The sequence below is a fragment of the Peromyscus californicus genome, unplaced genomic scaffold (genome assembly GCF_007827085.1).
Source record: "Peromyscus californicus insignis strain IS unplaced genomic scaffold, ASM782708v3 Scaffold_22__1_contigs__length_63687245, whole genome shotgun sequence".
Classification (NCBI taxonomy): Eukaryota; Metazoa; Chordata; class Mammalia; order Rodentia; family Cricetidae; genus Peromyscus; species Peromyscus californicus.
Genome location: NW_026294525.1, coordinates 49,661,227 through 49,676,754, shown reverse-complemented (window position 1 = coordinate 49,676,754; position 15,528 = coordinate 49,661,227). Strand labels below are relative to the sequence as shown.

The 15,528-nt window shown below is 36.2% G+C and overlaps 1 protein-coding gene across 1 annotated transcript in view; it reads left to right on the top strand.

Annotated features, from left to right (window-relative positions):
• Sim1 (SIM bHLH transcription factor 1) overlaps window positions 1–15,528 on the top strand; it is a 76,919-nt gene that overhangs the window by 29,724 nt on the left and 31,667 nt on the right. The gene's annotated exons all lie outside the window — the stretch shown is intronic.

Sequence of the window (15,528 nt, the reverse complement as noted above, 5' to 3'; positions counted from 1 at the left end):
CAGAACTGAGAAGGCAGAGGCAGGAGGATCAGAAGTTCAAGACCATCCTCAGCTGCATAGTGAGTTGAAGACAAACTGTGTTAACGATACATTGTCTTTAAAAACAAAACGAAGAAACAAGAAACAAAGCAAACAAACAACAAATGAGTTAGCAATTTAGGAAGTGAAAAGGAAGATTATCTAGTTTTAATGTATTCCATTTTTAAAATGGAATTTTGTGTTTAATCTTTTTTTGATCTGTCTTATAAAAACCAAAATCCTCCTGTCTTCTAAGAAAATAAGAAACACAGAAGTTATAAGATCAACACAGTTTGGGTCTTAAACCTAAAGGATGAACAGCTATACTTAAAACTCTAGCATCAAAATAGGGAATGCTTTTTTGAACATAAAAATTAAAAATTCCTCATAGCAAGAAACATGCCCCCAAATTAGTTCACTTCATTTGAACATTGAAATAGTTCACATGAAAACCTTCAGAGGCACATAATTACGTAAGGTAACAAAGGTGAAAAATAGATCAGAACACAGTAAAATGTCTGTGCACTAAGAAAACATATGTTTGTTTGAACACTTAAAAATCATAAACAGTATTACTAAGATGTTAAACTTATGAAAAAGAATTCAGTAGTGCTTTATCTTTTGTACGTAATATGCACAAATAGAAAATCTTGGAAATAGAAGTTGGGGAACTACTCAGTGTATGGTAGGAGTACTTGAAATTTGCCTCAATTAGTGTTTTTTAAAAGATGTATTTGTTTTGATTTTAAAAGCCCAATATGCTCATTATATAGAAATTATGATAGTACAGAGAACTATGAAATGACAAAAGACATTTTTGTCTGTTTTCTAGATATCTACACTTAATACTTTAGTTCATTGCCTCTCATTATACGTATATAGTACTTGTTAACCTAAAAAGAAAAAAAAAATCCATTTATTGTATTTTTCACATCATTGGAGTCAAAGGATTACCAGCTATATAAAATTTTATCACAAGGATATGCCATAACTTAGTAATTCCTTTATATTTGGTTATTTCATACTTCTAACTGAATATAAGAAATTATGCCAATAAACATCTTTATATAGAGATATTTGATAATTATTTCTGATTATTTTCATAAAATTATTTTCTATTTTCTAAGAACACATCTATATTGCTAGAGGTGAAATGGCTGGACTTAAGAATATGAACATTCTCAAGACTTGACAGGTGTGACTGCTCTACTCTTTTAGCAGTAGCAATGTGAATGTCTATTTCCTCCAGTGTATGTCATTAGGACTTTCATTAAAAATATTTCTGCCAAATTAAAAGCAAAATTATCTTCTGTTGCCTGCTTTTTAATGTATATAGATTATTATTCATGAGACTAAACCTCTGGAATATTCCTAAACACTTTGTGCATTCTTTTATAACTTTTTATTGTGGAGATATTGCAGTCATTAACAGACTGTAAATTTATTTCTCTTGGGATTTAAAATGTTATTCCTCTTATCTTCTTCCATATAATTTCGGTAGTTAGAAAAAGCAGTTTAGGATGAAATGACTTTAGTATTCTAGTTTTCCTAAATATTATATATGCTTGAATTACAATTTGATAAAATAACTGAATTTACTACAACAGTAAAATAAAATTTGACTCTTTGATTTATGATCTCATAGTATTTCAGAGTCATTATCAATTATAATCTGGGAATTTAAAAAGGTCTCACAGAAACTCATTCAAAGTGGTGGAGAAAGATGGTTTTTAGGTAAAGGCACTGTTTATAAAAGCAAAGAGTTTTGGGGAATGACTATGGTACAAACAAGAATCTACTGGTTTGTATGAGATGATTTCATTTCCAAAGGTGCCTTAGCCTAATTTTCACCAGACTGTCTTCATCTGTGAGCTTCTCAGTACAGAATCCTCCTTATCATCTCTTTCTGCTGGGCTCCATAGGAGCCTGAATATGAAACATAAAGCAGGTCTCTCTGCTGCCAAGACTTACTGGTGGCGAGGCAGCAACTCTGCCAGAATACAAAGAAGATCATGCACTGTGTGTAAGAGTGACTCTAGAATCCAATTAAAAAGTTTAGTGTAGGCACATTCATCCCCACTTAATCTGATCATGGTTTAATGCAATCCCCTGCTTATTTCAATCAGTGCCTTTGGAGCCAAATCAGTTGTGTGTCTTTGTTTCCACGTTTTGCCTGGGTAATTTGATCAATTTCAGCTGTTTAAAAAAATAGTTCAGCTAGGAAATCTGGCAACATCTTTTAAGAATTGTCATGAAGCACAATGTATCCAAAGAAGCTCCAGGATGACATGCAGATCCAAAATTGTTATATCATAAACAAAAGTTCAGTTTTCTAAAAAGAATATAGAATACAGTGTGGTGTTGGGAAGAAACACTTTTGTAAAGAATCTAGAAACAACCTGAGCAATGATGTTGCTTGCTTCCTGTGCACAAATTGCAAGGTTGTGAATCTTAAGCACTGTGCCATGGTTGCAGTGATAGAGATGATGCTAATGTATATCTCTGAGGTGGAAAGTTACTTTCATTAGCTTTACAAGGGTGTCACAGAGAGTTTTTCACATGACAAGTTGGCATTGACTTCATGAATGGTTGTGGTGCATTGTTAAAGAAAGGCTGAGGAAGGCCAGTGAAGTGAACGTGGAAATTTGAGTTATTCCAAATATGTACATGGCTATTATAAAGTTTAAAGTAAAATGGATGGCTAATTCTGAAAAATGGATGATTTTTGACTGTTTGTAATGGAATAAGATGATTATTTTGGTCTGCAAATATGGATGAGATTGACACCGACAAGTCCAAGTGATTGCATGTTACTTATCTCTCATTGCTTTCAGAGTGAGAGGTACCCAAGAATGTCTGCAGCTCTTGTACACATCATTAAAAGGAGAGAAAACCAAATGTAAATCATTCTTAATAGCCTTTTGAAGAATATACCAAATACTATATACCAGTAGTTCTCCTTTCAATATGCCAATCATGTCTGGAGGCCAGTATGAGCTGCCCTTAAAAAGATAAATTGTGGAGGCCTGAATATATATCATACCTCAAGAGAGCTTGAAGAACAAGACCATGTCTTTTTCATTGTTGTTAAAAATCACCTAACTCAGGCGGATCTCCGTGAGTTCGAGGCCAGCCTGGGCTACAGAGTGAGTTCCAGGAAAGGCGCAAAGCTACACAGAGAAACCTTGTCTCGAAAAAAACCAAAAAAAAAAAAAAAAAAAAAAAAAAAATCACCTAACTCATGTTCCCCAACCAACTCTTTGGAATCTAATGTCTGTGGAAGCTGAATATATTTTTGCCTTACACCAGGAGGGAAGTGTTAAATAAATGGCTTCACTACGCATACATGTAATCTTGAGTACATGTGTGGTACCAGAATTGCTTCACTGAAGGACAAGGAGAGAAGTAGAGCCAGACTTCTCCTGGTGTCCGAAATTGGAGGAGGGAAATGAAACTTGTAATCCCCACAAGCATCTAGCCCTTTAAGCGATATAAATGAAATGCTCAATTTAATAGAAGTCTAAAAGTAAAACAAATGCTTTGTTCTTCCCAAATCTGCTACTCAGAGCTACTCTTGGCAGCACATCAACTGCTTGAAATGTCTTTAAGTGGGTATTTTTCTCTATTATGCTTTTCATCCTAACAGATCTATGGAGCCGTTGGAGTTTTGAATAGAGAAAAAGGAAGGCTGAGTTACACTGCATGACTGTGTTGCTCTTACGATTCCATGTGCTTACTTAGCAATAAAGAACTTATCTTAGTATTTTGACCACATGCACTAGAGCTTAAAATCCGAAATGTAACAGACTAAATTAAAATGCATTTGGGATGAAAAGAAAAGAAATACAATGTAAGGAGAGTTTATTTATTTTTTAGAATTAAAACATTTTTCCATACAGTCTGTTCTGATTATGTTTTCCTCCTTCCCCAACTCCTCCCTGATCCTCCCTGTCTCCCTACCCACCATGTTCATGTTGTTTCTTTCAAAAAAAAAAAAAATACTATTTACAAGGAAGTGCATTTAAAATGAGGTGGTGGAGTGAGAAGCTAGGAGACAACACTGTTGACTGAGTATTTGCTGTCCCAGGCACTGTGCTGCTGAATTTTCATGCATGATTTCCTTCCTGTCAACCTTCCTAGATCTCTGTGAATCACAGACTAGAAGTGGAAGCCTAGGTGGCAGGTTGTGAGTGACAGACAGGGTTGGCTTCACATTGATCTGCCTGATGTTGTGCTCATCTGTGACGTCAGCAATTTAGAAAATTAAAAATAACTTTTTATTTTATGTGTAAGAGTGTTTGCTACGTGTGCATTTGTACACCACATGCATGCCTGGTGTCTACAGAGGCCAGAAGAGGGTATCAGATCCCCTGGAACTAGAGATGGTTGTGAGCTAACTTGTCAGTGCTGGGAACCAAACCTGGATCTTCTGGTTTTAAACTCCTGAGCCATCCCTTCAGCACCTGGGGTAGTTATTTAAATTTTTTTGTTGTTGTTGAGGATCAGAACAACATTTTCATTAAATCATCAAGAGTATTTATATACTTCTTACATTTGACAATTACATGGATGGGCACAATTTTGAACTGTATATTAGATTTAAAATGTTATTTGGATTTATTTAATTTGTAGTATTTCTATTATTGAAAGCTATACAAGCCAGGTGTGGTGTTGCATGAATTTAATCCCAGCACTTTGGAGACAGATCTCTGTGAGTTTGAGACTAGCCCTGTCTACAGAGTGAGTTCCAGGACAACCAGAGCTACATAGTGAGACCCTATCTCAAAACAAACAAGCAAACATACAAACAAAAGAGTTATGCAAAAATTTTACAAAGAATTTAAAAATATCTTAATTTTCCCATGCATTATATGATAATTATATACATTTATGGAGTACATCCTTATATTTCAACACATGAATGCAATGTGCAGTGGTATATTAACTAAAACCTTTATCTTTTTTCATAATTTTGGAGATTTTGATCATTTTTCTTTAGTTCTTTATAACTATATAATAGGCTACAAATTAGGCTACAAATATTAGTTACCCTCCTATGCTATGAAACACTAGGACTTATTTGATACCAAATTTCCAACTTCCCTCTCCCCATCCCTCCCCGCTTCCTAGATTCAAGTACTGGCCGGTCTACTTTGAGAACATGTGGTATTTGTCTTTCTCTGTCTGGATTTTTTTTTTTAAATGATAAGCTCTTGTATAGCCTAGGATGGCCTCAGACTTGACATGTACCCAAGAACAATGTTAAACTGATTCTCCTGCTTTTCCCTTCGAAGTGCTGGAATCACAGATATGTGCTATTATGGTTAGTTTACATGGTAACAGGGATCCGACCAGGACCTCCTCGTGCCTACTAGGCAAGCACTCTACTCATTAAACTTCATCCCTGGCCCCACCATCTGGAATTTTCACTTAACAGAGTCTTTCAGTTCTATCCATGTTGCTTCAAATTACAGGATTTCATTCTTTATTATGGCAAAATGATACTTGTGTGTGTAGGTAGGGAGGGAAGGAGGGAGGGAAGAGAGAGAGAGAGAGAGAGAGAGAGAGAGAGAGAGAGAGAGAGAGAGAGAGAGATTGATTTTCTTCATGTGCTCATCTGCGCATGATTTTTATACACTGCTTTCATTTCGTTTTGACTTTTATTTAGAACTATGATAGCTGTATTATAATGTATTATAAAGGTGCCATCATACTGTTCACTAATTTGCGTTTTCATTTACAGTGTGGTGTGCAACTAACTGTTCACGTTTCTCTGCACTTCTAGTAGTATTTCCTGTTTTTGTTGTTGTTTTGTTTTTAATAATTCTGACAGGAGTGAGATGTATCTTTTTGTGATCTTAATGATTTTAAAATTTCCCTGAGAGTGGTATTGAGTTTTTTTCCTGTGTGCTTGTTGATTATTTCTAGTTCTTTTGAGACCTTTTTATTGAGACCACTTGTCCATTTTTAAATTGTTATATTTGGGAGTTTCTGTCATTAAGGTTTTTGAGTTCTTCATATATTCCAGATAGTAATCATCTGTCAGCTGAATGATTAGCAAATATTTGCTTTTATTTGGTAGGTTCATTTTGCTGGCAGAAGTTTTTTAGGTTGATATGGTACCATTTTTCAATTTTTGCTTTTGTTGACCATGCCCTTGAGATCTTATAAAAACAAAACAAAACACCATTGTCTATCATGATGTCTTAAGGTGTTTCTTCTATATTTTCTTCCAGTTATCTCATAGTTTCCGCCTTCCATTTAAGTTTTTGATCCATCTTGAGTTGATTTTTTTTTTATATAGTGAGAGTAGGAATTTTCAGTCTTCCATACATAGATGCCCTGTTTTCCCTTTGCTGTATACTGAAGTGTTAAACTTTCCCCCCCATTGTATGTTTCTATGCTTTTGTGGTCTGGCTATTATGTCCCGTTGGCCTATGCCCATGTTTTTATTCCAGTACCATGATTTTTGGCTAGCATAGACTTGCAGTAGACTTTTCAGGTATAAAGAACTTTATTTTTTATTGCTTTAAAAATTTTTTATACAATGTTTTTTGATTATATTCTTTCTCCTCTCCCAAGTTCTCCCAGATCCTCCCCATCTCCTTTCCCACTCAATTTCATATCTTTTCCTGTTGAAAAATCCTCAAAAAACAAAAACTGAGAAAACAAAATAAAAAAGGCAAAGCAAAACAAAATAAAAAAGGCAAAGCCACCAAAACACCTCCACTACCACAACAAAAAAGCACACATGGAGTTCATTTTGTCTTCGTTAGCAATTACTGAGCAGGAGGCCTGTCCTGGGGTGTGGTTGATATATCTAGTATCACTCCATTGGAGAAAACAGATTTTTCCCTCTCCCAGCAGGTATTGATTGCCAGTTGCTTCTTGGTTAGGGGTGGTGTAGTATTTTAGAGATGAGGTATTTTGATACATTCAGCTTTGTTCTTTGTGCTCAAGACTATTTTCTCTCTTTGTGTAGTGCACTTATGTGAATTTTAGGATTTTTTTGTATTTGTGTCAAGAATAGCCTTTATATTTTTTTCTGTTAGGTGATAGAGACTGAACCCAGTGCCTCTTCCATGTATAGTAAGTGATCTATCCTTGATTTATACTCCTAGCCTGCTAATCGTATTTTTGGTGGTATTACACAAAATCTCTAAATTGCTTTAGGTAGTGTGGACATTATACAATATTAATTAATGCAATCGGTAAGCATCAGGAATTCTTGTCAGATTTTGTGTCTTTTTCAATCTGTTTGTTTAATGCTTTGTAATGTTTATTGCAGAATACTTTCACTTCTCTGGTTAAGTTTACTCTTAAATATTTTACTTAAAAATATCTCTTGTCGATAGGGTTGCTTTATTTGACCTCTTTTTCAACAATTAGCTCTTTGTATATAAAATGCAAATTTTATTTTATTTTTTAAGACAGTGCCTTATCCTGTAGCCTAGGCTAGTCTTTGACTCATGGAGTCCTCCTGCTTCATCCTTCTAAGTACAGGGATTACAGGCACAAGCTACCATGCCCCAGTCAGATATTGGTTGTGTTATTTTCTTGTCTTTTGCCAAATCTGATGGAAGTAATTTAAGGGAGAAAAGTGAGTTTGGCTTTAGGTTTAGGGGAGCAGTCTGCTGTGATGGGAAGGCATGGTAGCTGGATTGTCTTTGTTTAAGTTTAGGGAAGCAGTCTGCTGTGATGGGAAGGCATGGTTGCTGGATTGTCTTTGTTTAGGTTTAGGGAAGCAGTCTACTGTGATAGGAAGGCATGGTAGCTAGATTGTCTTTGTCTCTAGTGGTAGGTATATGAAGTAGTAACTTCTTGCTTACTGGTAGATCAGGAAACAGAAAACTCAGGCCAGAATCAGAAGCTAGACATCACTTTCAAGGCCCATCTTCAGTGACACAGTTTTTCTAGGTGGGCCTAGTTCAAAAGGTTCAGCAATCTTCAAAACAGTATCATCATTGGGAGACCAGCTGTTCAAACACATGAGCCTATGCTATAAATTCTACATTTAAACTGTAACTTTGATTTTTAATCATATAACCTTACTGCATCTATTTACCTTTCTATAAGTCTTTCCAGGGAGCCTTCACGTTTCATGTAGTCTGCAAACTGGGATAATTTGATTTTTCCCTCCCTACTTGTATGTCTTCTTTCATTCCCTTGTCTTATTTCTCTGACTGATATTTCCAGTATTCTGTTAAATAAGAGTATTGGAAGAGGACATCTGTCCTTTCCCCCAGCCCCCTGTCAGCTTGACACAAGCTAGGGTCATTGAAGAAGAGGGAACATAAACTGAGGCAATCCCTTCATAAGATTGGCCTGTAGGCAAACCTATGAGGCATTTTCTTGATTAATAATTGACGTGAGAGGGACCAGCCCATTGTAAGCTGTACCATCCCTGGCCAGGTGGTCCTGGGTTGTATAAGAAGCAAGCTGAGCAAGCTGTGAGGAGCAAGCCAGTAAGCGGTGTTCCTCCATGGCTTCTGTATCAATTCTTGCCTTGAGTTCTTGGCCTGAGTTCCTTTGATGACAGGCTGTGATGTAGAATTGTTAGCTGAAATAAGCCCTTCATACCTCCAAGTTGCTTTTGGTGTTTTATTACAGCAATAGAGCCCCTAAGTCAATATCCTTTTTCTTTCTTTAGATCTTAGGGAAAATGACTTCCGCTTTCCTCCCAGAAGTATGGTTTGACTGTGATTTTTTTATATACAGTTTTTATAGTGTTGAGGAATGTTCCCTCTATACTTAATAAGTTGAAAGTTTATATAATAAAATGGTGTTTAATGTCTTCAAATTATTTTTCTCCTTCTATTCAGGTGATTATATGGCTTTTGTCTTTTATTTTTTGGGTGGGATGAATTAAATTTATTGATTTACATATGCTAAACTATCTCTGCATTCTTAGAATACAGATTATGGTGTTTAATATTTTTCCTTTTTGTGTTTTTTGAGATAAAGTCTCTCTTTTATGTTGCTATACTGGAACCTCCTATGTAGATTAATCTGGCCCTGGATTCATAGAGATCCATCTGCCCTTCTGATGGGATTAAAGGCATATGATACCATGCCTGGCTTAATCTTTCTTCTTATTTTTTATTATCATTGTGTGGGAGCATATGTGCCAAAACACATATGGAGGCCAGAGGACAACATTTTGGGCTTGGTTCCCCACTTGCATCTTTACATGGCATCTGGGGTTGAACTCAGTTCATTAGGCTTGAGTGGCAGGTATCTTCACATGCCACACCATCTTGCCCACCCCTATGTGCGATCTTTTGTGCTGTTAGATTGGGTTGTTGGTATTTCTTTGAGGATTTTTAGGTATATATTCATCAGGAACAGTGGTATGCAGTTTTCTTTTTGTGTTGTTGCTGTGTCTTTATCTGATTTTACTATCAGGTTAACGTTGGTAGGGTAGGATGAGTTTGCAAGAGTTCCCTTATTCAGAAAGACCTTGTAGAACTAGATAATGTAGATATGGACCTTCTGGGATCTGAGAGTGTAGAAAAGAAAAATGAATCCTATTACTTCCTTTTATAGATACAAATTTCTTGTATAGAAATAGGCCATATTTGCAATGGTGAGTAATTTTTGCATGTGCTAATGCCAGCTATTGAATAGATCTTCTGTTTTCTGTGGACATAAGTGCATTTGATGGAGTGGTCAAAAGTAGAAGCTCTATCTCCTGTCAGAGTCCAATATGCTTGGCTTTCTATTTTCTAAAGGAAGGCAGGTCACACAGTTCATAACCCATCAGGATCATTTTCCCATTGAGAAAATCTACTGGTTTTAAGTTATTAGCATTCATTGTGTGAGGAAAAAGTATTTTAAAGTTGTGTCCTTGTCTTTCTCTTCCATTTATGAGATATACTGCGCATTTGCCTTCAAAATACAACAAACTATCTCTTTGCTTATGTCTTCTAGAACTTTAGAATTTACTGGGGGAAATCATAATCATTTGAAAAGAAATGTTAGGGTAGGGAAATTTTCCTCATCTCCTCTGTACTTCTCTCAGGATCAGCCCTGATGCCTCCTTCCTGAGATATAGAGGACTTTTGTTCATTGATCCCTACACACCCTCTAGAACAGATCCCTACAGCAAAGACACTCAGTAATTATAAACTGAAGGATCTCAGAAGTCAGGAAGAGCCTTCTGACAAAGGGGACAAATGGGATGTAAGATGTTGGGGGAAAGAGAAGGCCCAGAAACCAAAAGCTTAGTTTAGAGGTTACTGTTTGGATAAAGTGAGGGGCTAAAGAAGGAAAACTTTGATATATTGGAAGAACAACAAATCAGAAGTTGTATTGTGGAACACATTACATTTCTGACTGAGGACTACCCATGTCTCCACTGTCTTCAGAAGGAGGGCATTAGAGCAATACAGTGATATGATCAGATTTCCTGAGTTTAGAAGACAAGGTGTATGTATGACTTCTTTTAAAATCTTTGTTGTTCTTATAGAAGAATATTTTTGCTCTCATTAAATGATTTGAATAGGCATTGTCAGATTTCAAAGGGTGTTGGTTCCAGAATTTTCCTAAAGATACCGAAGTCTGTGAAGTCCCCTATATCAAATGTAGTATTTGAATATAATCTACATACACCTCCCTATATGCTTTAATGTTTTCTAGGTACTTATAATTCTTAAAATAATGTAAGTGCTGTGTAGTTATATAAGGAACAATGGGGAAAAAAGCCTGTATATGGTTCAGGACATATGTAATTAAAATATTCTCAATCCAATGTTATGTGGCTCCACAGACGTGGAGTGTGTAGATGAAGATGCTTGTAGCAGGCTTTTTTGAACGATTAACCCCAAAATTAACACAGAGACTTACTACTAATTATGAAAGCTCAGCCTTAGCTTAGGCTTGCTTCTAACTAGCTCTTGTACCTTAACACACATTTTTAAATTTATATTCTTCCACATGCTTATTACCATTTTGCCCATCCTGTTTCCTCCATATCTGGCTAGTGACACCACCATTCTTATTCTTAGAGCTTCCTCTGTCCAGAAGTCCTGGCTATACCTCCTTCCTAGCTATTAGCCGTTTTGCTTTTTATTAAACCAATCACAGTGACATATATTTACACAGTGCCATCAAATATCTCCCAACATTTTCCCCTTTTTGTCTAAATAAAAAGGAAAGGGTTTTAACTCTAACAATGCAAAGCTATATACAATAAAAATAATTATCAAGTAAGAAATACATTCACAATGTCCAGTCCATTAGTATTTGGCAAATTCAGAGAAAATGCTCTGTTATCTATCTTTTCTTGGTGAGTCCAAAGTTTTGTACCCAATTCAATTTCTATCATAACTTACGTAAACTGTAACTATAATTTTTGACTATCTAATCTTCAGCCCCATCAGAGATCTGAGAAGGATATAATATTACCTGAGTAAACAGGAAGTGTAGAGCAAGCAACTTCCCAAACTAAGAAACGACAGAGACATCTGGTTGCCTGAACAGTCACCCCAAGGTTCCTCTGTAATGTTGGGGCATCCATCTTCAGCTTAGAATGGGCTTAGAATATCTGACAGAGCTGGGTGGTGGTGGCACATGCCTTTAATGCCAGCACTCGGGAGGCAGAGCCAGGCCGATCTCTGTGAGTTTGAGGCCAGCATGGTTTACAGAATGAGATCTAGGACAGGCACCAAAACTACACAGAGAAACCCTGTCTCGAAAAACAAAAAACAGAACAAAACAAAAAAAGAATATCTGACAGACATTTCTGTGAAGCCGGATTTTTTGAAGGACTGTCCTACCCTGTCTTGGCAAAGTTCGAGTCACTTTCTTTTGTGTCCTGCTTGTAATTTGGACAGTGTACTTTCAGCAGTTAAGGCAAGGGCAGTTTCTTTTTCTGGTAGCTAACTTTGACACAATAAAAGTAAACTCTATATGAAGGTTCTTCAATGCCCATCATACTTTTTGAAGTAGATTAGTGCTGTCAGGAGCAGACATGTCTCACTGTCTTGGAAAGCCTTATGTTATTAAAACATTTTAAATGCCATATTCTGTAGGTCTTTGAAGTGTTTGAAGATCATCTATCTGTCTAAAAAATAGCTCTGTAAGACCTTGAAAACATACCTAACATGACTATATGTTTGATTGTTGTAATGACTTACTATTAACCTGTTCTTTATTTTCCTAAACAGTTTTCAAGGACTAAAACTTTAACATTATCTTTTTAAATGAAATGAGCTGCATAGGTACAATACCTTAAACAAGAATAGAAACACATGCACAGAATAACAAAAATAACCTTAAATTTGTACCAATATAGAAAAATCCATACCAATGTAAAATATTTGAGACTAGTTGTTGTTTAAAAGTAGACTCAACAATCTACCCCTTTATCCCATCATTTCTACAGTATATACTCCTTTTTCCCTGCAGAAAGAGATCCCTGAATCTAATTTCCTTTGCTTAGTTTTTGATTTCTGACCATTGCCAATAGCAACTTGTAAGCAACCACCTAAATGATGACAAACATCTATAACTCACTGAATGCCCCAAAATCACCCACCCCACCTCTTGGGAATGTAGGCATTGTGTTCTCTAGACTGCTTCCTGTTATCTGGGATGATGGTATCTTTAGAGGACCTGAGAAAATTGAGATAATGGTTAAGCCCTGAAAAAAAATAGCCATAACATTTGTTGTCCAGTCTCTGTGCAATGGGAAAAGCACAAGGCTCATCTGCAGTCTTGGATGGAGTATTCTGTGAGGCTGGACCATATTAGCTAACCACCTTTAAGCTGTTCTGGATGTAGAATTTTGAGGAAACTGTAATAGAGGCACTCTGAGAGGCTAGATGATCTGGGCCACCTGTTTTTCATTGGTGTGTGGTCCTCTTGCTCTGTCTTGCAGTTTTTCTATGTTTATTTCTTTGTCTGTAGTCAAGATTTTCAGGGCATCTCCCCTGAACAAACCTGATCTCTACCAACCTTGAATGAATCCACAGCTTTTCGTTTTCTGTGGAAAAGAAAGTATAATCTCTTTCCCAAAGTAATACATTTTCTGACTTCCATTTTAAAGTTAAGCCATTCCTAAAGTATCTAGGCTGGTTTAATTTAGCAGTTCCTCTTAAAATCCCATGTCTCTCAGCAGCTGTCATTCACTCATCAGCAATCAAAAAATTCAAAATCAACAAGATACCATAAAAGATCCAGACTCTCTGTGTGTTTTCTATTTTTACATGGCTTATTCTTTTTATATTATTTTATTCTCTCTTTAAAGACTTGATCTTATCATTTATAAACTACTTTTTTCTATGACTGTTTATACCCATTTTCTTTTTTAAGCCACACATTTTAATTTAAATCTAATTTAAAACACACATTTTAAAAACATACTGTAACCTCTATAGAGATTTTTTTCCCATCTGTCTTTTTTTTTTCCCACCTGCTGCATTCTCTGACCACCTGAGACCAATCTTAAACTGCCATGTCAAATGCCACATGGCTCAGCTTAGCACATGGTGCTGGTGGCTGGCTCTAGCAGCAGCAGCAGTGACACCTGTGTGTACCAGCCCACCTGAGAGACTGCAAGACTAGAAAGCCACATCCAGATCCTTATCCGGAACTTTTCTTAGCTTTCTCAGGCCCTATGTTTAGACATTCAAGCCCCCACATTGGACACCAAATGTAGCAGGAATTTTTGGACTGCCAGCCTTATTATCAGTTATGAAAGCTTGGCCTTAGCTAAGGCTTGTTTCTAACTATCTCTTATAACGTAAATTAACTCATTTCTATTTGTCTGTATGCTGTCAGATGGCTTATTGCTTTTACCTCTCCGCTTTCATGTCCTGCTTTCTCTGCATCCGGCTGGCAACCCCGCTTTTCTTCTTCCCTGAGACCTCTCTGTCCCCAGGAGTCCCACGTGACCTCTTCTTGCCTAGCTATTGGTCATTAAACTCTTTATTAAACCAATCACAGTGACACATCTTCACACAGTGTAAAGGAATATTCTGCAATGTTTCCCCTTTTTTTGTCTAAGTAAAAAAGAAAGATTTTCACTCTAACAGATGCTGACTGTCTGATGGCATGCTATTGTAGTTTGCTGATCCGTGCCATTGCATGCCAGCGATAATACTGAAACTGGTTCATTGGGTTTCCATTCCTTTTCACTTGAAAGACTCCTGGTCAGAATTATGCTTTTGCCTTTTTGAGTTGATAAGTAAATTGCATGTATTTATAGCATGTACTGGGGTTCTTGATATAGGTGTATATTGTGTAGTGGCTAAATTAAGCATATGTAGTTTATACACTAGCTCACATACTTATAATGTTTGTTTTTCATAGTAAGAACACTTAAAAAAAACTCTCACAGTAATTTTGAAGTAATTAATTATATTTTCCAATTTGCTTGATTTTGCTAGTCTTCTCAAAAGGGAAAATGATCAAAGGATAAATGAAGAAAGTAAAAGTAAGATAAAAAAAATAGAAGAAGCTGGTAGATTTGCACAAAATGCCTGTATGAATGCTTCATAAGTGTTCTAGAGGGGATTGCAAATTAGACTTAAGGCTTTTTTTAAACCTCTAGTACAAAGCAGCAAAATATCATGAGATAAATAGTTCATAGTATTCTAGAGAGTGAAAAGAATCAGTCAGTTACCTTGGCACATTCCAATGAATTCTGGAATTCTTAAGCAATTTCTCCAACAAGTGGTGATAAAGAAGACTATTTGAAAAAATTATTTTGAGAGACTAGAGGGAAGGGTTGATACTCTCTGAAGAAAATTAGAAGTTTCAAGTGATATCTGATGATGTCTGAAATGCCTTGGGGTTGCACCTGTGGTCAGAACCAAGTGGATTTCATAACATTAGTTCCTTGATCTCTTTATAGCAACCTGAGGTCAGTATGTATATTGTTTTTCTCCTGAGTAGATTATAGTCTACTACACATTATAGTTATCATCTTCATTCTCTTATCTCTATGTAACACAACATCTGGTGTATAAGGAGCACAACAAATGTTTATTAGATAATGAAGGAATGGAAAAAAATCTGGTGATAAAATGTACTCTGAGAGGACTGACTTATCCTGTTGAAAAGGATTTTTAGCTAATTTGAAGCTAGCTAGCTATAAGAATGTTTAGAATGTTTATCACAAGAGTATTGTTGTTGATCTGGTAGCATTGGTTGTCTGTTGAGTTCACTCACATGAAAAACGTTAGGGTAGGTTTAATAATTCATATTGTACCATCCATGGCATGAAAACTCACTCCACCACTTAACACCCATCCTTTACAGGAGAAGGGCTGCGGGACTTCCTGAATTTCACTGGGGTAACTCAGCAGATTTCTCCTGGGCTACTAGAAAGGTTACTGTTTAGGTTTTTTATTAGAAGTACTTATCTGAGTAATTAATAGAGAGGCTTATCTTCTATTTAATAAAATCAATGGAAGGCAGCCACATTCACACACATTTGTTGAATGTGAGGCTTTTCTGGGATAACCTGGCTGTTTGGGGCAAAACAGTTTGACAACTAACTTTTGC